The sequence below is a fragment of the Capsicum annuum genome, chromosome 1, assembly GCF_002878395.1.
Source record: "Capsicum annuum cultivar UCD-10X-F1 chromosome 1, UCD10Xv1.1, whole genome shotgun sequence".
Lineage (NCBI taxonomy): Eukaryota > Viridiplantae > Streptophyta > Magnoliopsida > Solanales > Solanaceae > Capsicum > Capsicum annuum.
The window spans coordinates 181042766-181052235 of record NC_061111.1 but is presented as its reverse complement, the minus strand read 5'-3'; positions in this window follow the sequence as shown (position 1 = coordinate 181052235).

Below are 9470 nucleotides of genomic sequence, written 5' to 3'. Positions count from 1 at the left end.
TTTTTTTGGAAAAAATATAAATTTGCATACACTTCAAAAAGACTTTCGATTGTAAAGGTAAAATAAACTTTTTATTTAATTCTTTTTTGTTTTGAAAATTGACAAATAATTCAGGGCTATTATTTTTGGTAGTGTGGACAATTAATATGAGGTGAATGGAGTATGTAGTTTTTTAAGTCTTGTGGTCTTAGACTTTTCACGTAGAATGTTAAAATTCAAAAAAACTTACTAAATAGAAAAAAAATATATCGTTCTGGGACATACCAAAAAACTAGTACGACATTTAAATTGAGATGGAGCAGTAGCAAATTTTTATGAAATTTTAGATCTTTACTTTTTCTGATTTATATTATATTATATTTTTATTATTTATACTTAATTTGTTATGAATATGTTTTATAGAGGGATGATAGTCTTAATAACTTTTTCTAAAAAAATTAAAGTTAAGACAATTGAATTTTTACATAATCAAAAACTCATATTAAATTGATACTATTTAATAAGGTAACATAATGAAGATGACTTTTTATTTTATAGAGGAAAATTATTTTGTAAGTGGTCTGTCAAAACAAGAAATTTCATAACCACGAATAAGAAAGCCAATTAAACTACTCTTTATATTTCTTTGGTTATAATTTGTTGACAAAATTTAGCAATAATAAAAATCTATTAACAATTAATTTTGAAAATCCAAATCTCTACCAAATTACCCTTTTAACATCCCTAAACACATTTCAAGTCAAAAATTGATACTATGGACATAAAAAGATCAAAAATAAAATGCTCAAAATTTTTAAGGGTATTATAAACTATTACTCAATGACCTTCCCTTTTGTGTGGACTTAGAATTCTCCAATTTATTAAATATATAATTCATAAGTAAATACGAGTCCATCAATACTCAAACTGTAAGATAAAAATTCAGACCAAATTTATGTTTGTCTTGAATGGATTTATTAGATCATGACGATACCTACTTTGATTCATGAGCAGATAAGTCTAATCATAGCCTGAGACGGCAAATAAAGGGGTAACAGGCGGAAGATAAAGGAATAAAGGTAAAAAAAAATAAGTAACTATAATAGGAATACATGCATACATACATACATATATATATATATATATATAGAGAGAGAGAGAGAGATCCATACTATAAAAGAAAAAAGAGAATAAAATACATAAATGAGTTCTCCCAAAACCTGGTAAGATCAGTATTAGAGCCAATATCCCAAAAAATTATTAGACATTGCCAAGATATACATCATAGTCTCAAAATGTACAAAATAGGACTATCATAAAAGAAGAAGGAGAGAGATCAACTTTGGGCTCTAAAAGCTCACCCAATCTCCGATCAATATCACAGTCTGAGGTCACCGTCAACATCAGTAACTTATACTTGGATCTACATCAGGGTAAGAAATAAAAAAGTGTAGTATGAATACTAAAATATGAGTACTCAGTAGGCATCATAGGCCAACTGATCACAATTATAGCAAAAGCATATATAAAGTGTGAGATATAAATGAAAGGCAATAATTAAGAAACAAAAATAGAAATAATAGGCTACGCTAACAGAATATGGTAAATCAAAAGTAAGTAACTTGAAAGTGGAAATAAATGTCTAGCTATAACCTAACTGGAACCTCAAAAGCACAGAAATCACACACAAGAAGAAATGAATCCAACTGAGCCCCCAGAAGCATGGTGGGTACAAACAAGGAGTAAAATTAAGGTAAGAACAAGATATAACATAAATAGAAGTAAAACACACCAGAATATGCAAATATAACCATAAAACTTATCGGTCTCCACCGAATTTTCAACCCCAGATCAATAATAAATATTGGACTCGAACCAAAAATAGTGAATAATAACAATATAGCAAATATGGGACTCAAATCGAAACTAGTGAAAAATAAAATAGCATATACCAAATTCGAATTGAAATTAATGAACAATATAGCCAATGTCAATTTGAACCATATCTAATGAGTAATAATAATATAACAGATGTCGGACTCAAATCAAAACTTATAATCAAGCAACGTATCATAATATCCTAAAGTTATGATTCTTCCCAAGTCCATCTAGTCGTTTCCATTTTAGAAGACAAAACATTTAAGAAGAACCAAATTTTATTTATTAACTCTAAAGTCTCGATTTGAGGTCAAAATACTAACAAAGCAAGGGTATCAAAGGTAACAGGCTTACGGTAACGATTAAGGCAATCCAATCCCATATGACAATCCACAAAAAAATTCTGTAAATAATTAATTTTGAAAGAATATTATTCTAAGACAACATATCTTAAAAAAAAGGTTGATACGACACACTACTAGTCACAAACCTCAAGAAAGAACCTACCCAATTCTAGGCTAAGGCTTTACAAGCTTATTCTATGACCCTAAATAGGCTAAGTCTGATCTTAAAAGATAATCAAATACTAACTTAAGAGTTGTTTTGAGTTATAAAAACAGGATTAAGATGGGATAATGATCACTTTAGTGTCCCTTCGACAATCTTAGCTCTAATTATTAATTTTTCATATGTTTTTGAGATCCCTATATCAACTATGAAAGAAAAACATAAGAAAAATAAAGTTGAAATTTGATAAGAGAATTTATATCTAACACCAGCAATTGCTACTAAAGCGACAAGTGACTTCTTAAGTGGTTGCTGGTGATGTTAGTTGGCTCTTATTGAGTGGACCCTTAGCCACTAAAGTGGCTCTACTTAAGTAACTAGAGCTGACACCAGCAGGAACCTCTTCAGCGATAAAAGCACCACTTAAGTGGCTTCATCAGATGGTTTTGCATAAAAAATTTTAGCCAATTCTAAACATTCTAACTGGGAATTCAAAATCCATTTGAAACCCCATAACCGCAAATAAATTATATTATCACTCTAAATTTGGCATACTGGACTCAACAAAACCATTAAAGTTTTTGTCAGGGGTCATTTCGATAAAAAATGGTTCCCATAACAATAATTAGAGCTGAGATTGTCTAAGGGACACTAAAGTGATCATTCTTCCATCTTAATCACTTTGGTGTACCCCATACAGACAATGACATCAAATCTTCAAAGCAAAAACCACAGCCGTCAACTCTAGATTATGGGTCGAATAGTTCCTTTCATGAACCTTTAGCTGCCTAGAAGCATAGGCCAGCCCTTAATATGTTGCATCAACACAGAAACTAGTCCCACACGAGACACATCATAAAATACAACAAAACAATTAGTACCCTCAGACAGGGTCAAAACTGGTGTAGAAGTCATCTTATCCTTCAACTTCTCAAAACAACCCTCACAAGCATTGGACCATAAAAATTTAACCTTTTTCTGAGTCAACTTTGTCAACAGAGTAGCAATAGAAGAGAAACTCTCCATAAACTTCCTATAACACCCGACCGAGCCCAAGAAGCTCATAATGTCAGTCGGAGCCGTGGGTCTAGGCTCTCTCTTCACAACCTTAAATTTTTGTGGATCCAACTTGATCCTCTTATTAGAAACAACATGATCAAGAAAAGTCACAACATTCAACCACAACTCACACTTAGAATTTTGTATACAACTTCTGGTCCTTAAGGGCCTGTAATATAATTTGGAGGTGATTGGAATAATCCTTATCACTCTTAGAATACACCAAGATGTCACTTGTAAAAACTATCACAAACAAGTCCAAAAATTACCTTATATTATAACTGCTCAGAAGTTGATTTCAAAAGGGTATCTATATCATCTAGTTCGGGTTAAGGATTATAATTTTAAAAGTCTTTATTTGCAATCTATCCCTGTGGTTAATGAGTTTCCTGAAGTATTTCTCAATAATATTCTTGGAATTCCTCCCGACAAGGAAATAGATTTTGGGATTGATCTATTATCGGACACTTAGACTATTTCTATTTCTCTTTTTAGAATGGATTCGGCTGAATTAAAGGATCTTAAGAAGAAATTAAAAGATCTTCTTAATAAAGGGTTTATTTGTCCCAGTGTTTCTCTGTGGGGTGCTCCTATACTTTTTGTGCAGAAGAAGGATGGGTTTTTTTGGATGTGTATAGACTACCGTCAGTTGAATAAGGTGACAGTAAAGAATAAGTACCCTCTTCCTAGGATTAATGATCTGTTTTATCAGCTTCAGGCTGCTAGGTGCTTCTCTAACATTGATCTTTACTTGGGCTATCATCTGTTGAAAATCTGGGAGATTGATATTCCCTGGACTATATTTCAAACCTGTTATAGTCACTATAAGTTTTTGGTTATGTCATTTGGGTAGACTAATGCTCCGAATGTGTTCATGGATCTTATGAATTAGGTTTTCAGGAAATTTTTGGACTTATTTATGATAGTTTTTATAAGTGACATCTTGGTGTATTCTAAGAGTGATGAGGATCATTCCAATCACCTCCAAATTGTAATGCACATTCTCAAAATTGAAGTACTTACTTGCCGGTTAAAACTAAGTAATTTAAGTGTTTGTTCATGTATTATGCTATTATCTACACAATTTTCACTTACATCTTCCAAGAGTTCATCAAGGACTGATAATGCTGGTGATTGTATGAAGTTGATTTTGTGCTCAACTCCAGCCTTCTTGATAACTGGCAATCCCATCTCATATGTGTCCCTGTCCATGTCTATTGCTGTAATCTGCACCCAAATTCATTCTTTCATAAGTAAGAATATAAATATATATTTAGGCCTATAAATCAATAATAATAGTCTCTCCTTTTCACTTTATTCGCCTTACTTTTGTTCCTTTCTGATTTGTTTAGGATCACAAGATTAAAAATCATTCTGATACATGCTGCACAATACATAGACATGCCCTTTAACTTCACCTCAAATTACATTTATGACCTTCAATATTGGGTGTGCACAAATAGGCATTTAAACTTGTAAAAAATTGAACAAGTAGACACATATATCAGTGTACTACATAGGACATATGATGTGTGTCTCCTTGTTCAACTTTATACAAGTTCAAGTGCCCTTAAGAACTAGAAGTTGTATACGAAATTCTCTAAGTATAAGTTGTAGTTGAATGTTGTGTCTTTTCTTGGTCATGTTTTTTCTAGTAAGGGGATCAAGTTGTATCCACAAAAAGTTGAGGTGGTGAAGAGATAGCCTAGACCTACAACTCCAACTGACATTAGGAGTTTCTTGGGTTTGGTCAGGTATTATAGGAGGTTTATGGAGAGTTTCTCTTCTATGGCTACTCTGTTGACAAAGTTGACTCAGAAAAAGGTTAAATTCTTATGGTCTAATGCTTGTGAGGATTGTTTTGAGATGTTGAAGGATAATATAATTTCTATGCCAATTTTGACCCTGCTCGAGGGTATTGATGGTTTTGTTGTATTTTATGATGTGTCTCATGTGGGAATAGGTTGTGTGTTGATCCAGCATAGTAAAGGCTGGCTATGCTTCTAGGCAACTAAAGGTTTATGAAAGAAACTATCCAACTCATGATCTAGAGTTGGTAGCTTTGGTCTTTGCTTTGAAGATTTGGCATTATTATCTGTATTGGGTACATATGGATATCTATTTGGATCATGAGATCTTGTGGTATGTGTTTACGCATAAGGAATTGAACCTTAGGCAAAGGAGGTGACTTAAATTACTAAAAGATTACGACATGAGCCTTCTCTGCCATCCAGGTAAAGCTAATGTAATTGAAGATGCTCTTAGCAGGTTTTCTATGGGGAGCTTATCCCATATTGATGAAGAGAAAAGTAGATTGGTAAAGGACATTCACAGATTAGCTAACTTGGGAGTCCATCTTTTAGACTCTAAGGATAGGGGGTTATTATTCAGGAAGTGATCAAATCATCTCTTGGTGTAGGGGTGAAGGAGAAGCAGGCTTTGGATCCCATACATAGGAAAATTAAAGATGATGTGGGTTAGAAAAAGGTTATGGCTTTTGAGATTGGGGGATATGGTATTCTGAGGTACCAAGGTCGGTTGTGTGTTCATGATATTGATGGGCAGCGAGAAAGGATTCTGGCTGAGGCTCATGAGTTTAGGTATACAGTTCATTTGGGCTCAACTAAGATGTACCATGACTTGAAGAAAATCTATTGCTGGAATAATATGAAGGAGGCTGTAGCAAATTTTGTGGCTAAGTGTATAGTTTGTCAGCAAGTTAAAGTTGAGCACTTGAGGCCTGGTGGTATGTATCAAGAGATAGAGTTGCCTATGTGGAAGTGGGAGATAATCAATACAAATTTCATTACGATTCTTTTGCATCTCGTAATCAGTATGATTCGATTTGGGTCATTATGGATAGGATGACTAAGTCCGCTTACTTCTTGCCTGTGAGGACTAACTACTTAGGAGAGAATTATTCCAGGTTGTTCATTTAGGAGATTGTAAAGCTCAATAGTACGCCAGTGTCCATTATTTTAGATCAAGGTACGCAGTTTTTATCTCACTTTTAGTATTCATTTCAGAAAGGTTTGGGTACACATGTGAACCTCAACACCATTTTCACCCTCAAACAGATGGGCAAGCAGATTCAGACTTTAGAAGATATGCTAAGGGCCTGTGTGATTGATTTCAAGAGAAGTTGGGTTGATCGTTTACCTCTTATTGAGTTTTTGTACAATAATAGTTATCCTTTGGAGATCCAGATGGCTTCTTTTGAGGCTTTTATGGTAGTAGGTATAGGTCCCCCATTGGGTGGTTTGAAGTTGGTGAGACTGGGTTGTTTGGTCCTCACGTGGTTTACCAAGTCATGGAGAAGGTAAAAGTGATTAGAGAAATACTTAAGACGGCTCAATGTTGTCAAAAGTCTTATGTGGATGTGAGGCAAAGAGAATTGGAGTTCAAAGTAAATGATTGGGTAATCCCGAAGGTATCTCCTATTAAAGAAGTCATGAGATTTGGGAAGAAAGGGAAGCTTATTCCCCGTTACGTTAGTCCATACCAGATTTTAAGGAGAATTAGGAATGTTGCTTCTGATTTGGACTTTCCTGGTAGTTTAGGTTTTATTCATCCCATATTTTATGTATCCATACTGAGAAAACGTGTGGGTGACCCTTCATTGATAGTGTCTGTTGAGATGTTGGTGTTACGAATTCCTTGTCTTATGAGAAAGTCCCGATTAAGATATTGGATAGTCAAGTTCGTAGATTGAGGACCAAGTATATAGCCTCGGTGGCGGTCCTTCGGAGAAACCAAAAGGTAGAAGAGGCTGCATGGGAAGTGGTATGAAAGTACTTAAGGTATGATTTTCGTTTTCCTCGTTTCATTTTTTGAGTTTTTATTTGATTCTGGTGTATTCTTATTATTCTTGTGCTTAAAGTATCCTAACTTATCATTCGGTGATGAATGATCCTAAGGGGGGATTTGTAAGACCCTTAATTTTGATCAATTTATTTTTGACCTTTTCATGTTCGTAATATTGAATTTTTAGTTAAATTATCTTTAGGGATGTTACACGAGTAATTTGAGAAAGTTTTGGAATTTTTGAAAAGGGTTCAAAGCTATTTTGAAACTTCAAGGTAGTGTGCCAATGCGATATCACCGTGTCAGGGAGGTTACCCTCTACGATATTGGTATGGCACAGAGGATAATCTTCGCGATATTGGCGTGCCACGCCAAGGTATAATTTTTTTTCTAGTCTTATTTTTTTACTTAAGGGTGAGGGGATTTTGGTGTTTTCACCTTTTTCGCGACTTTTAAACATAAAACAGTCCCATTATCAAATCTTCCTATTTCACTCTCAAACACAAAAACCAAGAACATTCAAGGTTTTCATTGTGCATTCATCATCTGGACTCCAAACTTCAAATTGATTACAAATTCTTGTGTGTTTCAGGTATGCATCTCTTTTCTAAGCTAATTTTATACAAAAACATGTGTTAAATTATTGTCCATGTGGTTTAATTGTTGGATTTTGAATATGGGTTGAGGGATTTGGAATGTTTGTTTCATGAATTGAGTTTTCATGATTTTGAATTGGTTGTTTATACTTTATTGTTATGATTTCAACTAAATAAATGCATGGGTGTGGAAATTGGGATGAGGAACATGGTTTTTTCCAAAATTTTATGGTTCAATGGTTTGGAAATGGTTTTAACCTTAATCCAACTTGTCCAATTGGTTTTGAAACATGGAATATACATAAGCTACTTCACTTGTGAAACCTTGCATTACATAGTTTAATGGAACATAATTTGGTTTTGAAAGGCCTTGGAGGTCGTAGATTGGTTTTAAATTAGACACTTTGGAGTCAGGTTGGCTAATTAATTTTTGTATGGCATAATGAAATTGGCTTGCAAGCTTAACATTATTTGGTGTGATGATACCAATGGTAAATGCGTAATTAAAACACTCCTTGATTGATGGATAGGAATGCGTTTAAATGATTTTAATTTGGGCTTAAAGAGGGGTTGTGTAGCTCGTCATGAAAAGTGGAGGTACCGGGGTGACCGATACTGAAAATCACGTTTGCCGACGTAGAGGTCTTTATGATAGTGTGCATAGTTCACACATTGTATATATTTTTTTGAAATGGTTGGAGCCTCGTTGGCTTTGGCCCTTCCTCAGAGTTTTTCGATTCATGCAACTAACACGCACTGAGGTCGTTTCAATAGGGGGAGCTGAACCCAGAAAGCCCGTGGGTACCCTTAGAATGGTTAGAGCTATACAGTCCACGTTAATGGTTTTAAATCTCATGCTTAAACCTTGTTTCCTATCCCAACATCTTATATCTATGTTTATACAATGTGTGTATGTGGTTTAGTCTGGTATGGACATGGAATTATTTTATCGCTATTTTGAGTTACATGTCAGTATTTATCCCACTGACCGTCATAGGATGCTACATTGTTTCATAATGTAGAGTCCGAAGGCACTTCATTTACCCCCATGCGATGTTCGGTGTATTAGTACATTCGTTGAGTAGTTGTGAAGTGGTGAGACTCTATTCTTTGGAAGACCTTATCATTTTCATATTCCTTTAGTTTGACTCAGTACGATTGGATTATTTTGGTCATGGTCGGGGGCATGTTCTGACCTATTTGGTATTCTAGTTTTAGAGGCTATTGTGGACAAAAGTGTGGGTTAGTGGTGGTTAACTCTTAGTCTTATTTGACTTGGTAACTCTTCTAATTGTCATATATATATTTATGGGTGTCTTTCATTGTTTACTTTGGTTATGTTCTATTGGCTAGGCTAAGCGGATCGTCTCTATCCCTTTGGTTATGGACGACTAGGCTATGATTCGGGTCGTGACAATAGCAGGGCCAGGACATGGAGAAACTTCATTATTGTAGAGTCATAGGAGCGAGCAAGCTCTACAGGCATATAACACTTCTGTCGTGCAATGGTAGAAGATGTCAGCAACATCACCAAAACTTCAAAAACTGCCAAGTCTCAGAATAGACCATTGTAACTCGTGTAGGACCCCCCTTCGAACACAAATTAATAGTGCGAATCGATTATAAAATACATTTTAAACCTATTGA